The sequence below is a fragment of the Microtus ochrogaster genome, unplaced genomic scaffold, assembly GCF_000317375.1.
Source record: "Microtus ochrogaster isolate Prairie Vole_2 unplaced genomic scaffold, MicOch1.0 UNK36, whole genome shotgun sequence".
In the NCBI taxonomy this organism is placed as follows: Eukaryota; Metazoa; Chordata; class Mammalia; order Rodentia; family Cricetidae; genus Microtus; species Microtus ochrogaster.
The window spans coordinates 2,630,536-2,631,850 of NW_004949134.1; positions in this window are offsets into that span (position 1 = coordinate 2,630,536).

Here is a 1,315-nt window from a genome sequence, read left to right on the forward strand (position 1 = left end):
ATCAGCCCTCATTGTTCGCCATGTTCAGAGAGTCCGGTTTTATCCCATGCTTTTTCAGTCATAGACCAGCTGTCCTCGGTGAGCTCCCAATAGATCAGCCCCACTGTCTCAGTGGGTGGGTGCACCCTTTGCGGTCCTTGTTTTATAAAAACTGGTTGTAAAATTGAATGCTTAAATAAAATGGGTTAAATTATAATAAACTTGCATGGCAGAATGTCCTTAGGCCTCAGATAGTACCTATTCCCACCAGAGGAAATTGCACACTAGTTATTACCTCCTGACATATGTTCTGGATCTTGGACATCTGCTATACTCTATTGTGGCCCCTTGAATGGACCCTCACCTGAGTAATTCTAATTGCTGCCCATCCTGCATCACACATTTTGTCAGTGTGAAGCAGTTGATGAGAGATTGTTTACTCAAACCCTTGAAAACAGTTCACATGTCCTTTGAAAGCGAGCTAATGGGCCATGGGCCTTCCAACACATTTTTCTTTCTGCCACTCTAGGCATTGTTTTCAGGACTCAGAACTGAAACAGCTAGACTGAAGCATTCCTTGTATCAATTAACCTCTCTGTCTCACCATCTCTCAAAAAATCCCTTAGCGAATTTCAGATCAGATTACAATCCTTCAGGATGAATTCAATTATTTTGTTACTGTGATACTCCCAAATTTGAAACTGCTAGACCTGAATACTGCTTAAAGATGAGATTTTAGCACTCCTCCTCATACAATGATGCTTACACACCAGAAAATCCTAACTGGTTTGAGATGAGGCCCAAAGACACAAGAACCAGACAAAAGTTCAACCATAGGCCTCCTATGTATAGGCTTTTGGTTCTTACACATTATGGATTTGCTTCGATCACTCCTCTCCTCCTTGTTATTCTTTTCCTTAAGTTTTCACTCTGTCTTTTTAATGTTTTAGTTACTGAACTTTCCCCTACACTCAAACAAAATGTTACATGTAAGTTCTCCCAATGGCTCTCTCCCCACAACATCTAACTTCATTTTTGACAAATGAACAAAATAAATAAAAAAAGATGTTTATTTATGCTGTAGAAAACCTCTGGCTACAATGGACTCTCATCTTTTTACCCCAGGCCAGATGTATTTCTTTAAATTAGTCCTGATTTTCTCCTGTTTCCTTAATGCTCGGTATCTTTGTGTTGCTTCTGCTAGTTCACTATGGAGCAATATTCCCAGCAGTGGAATTAGTCACTGTCAACCTGAATCAATTTTATAGGTACTTCCTCTCACTGGCTCACTCTGTCTCTCCCACTCCTGCCCTTCTGCCTCCCTCCACTTTCTTAG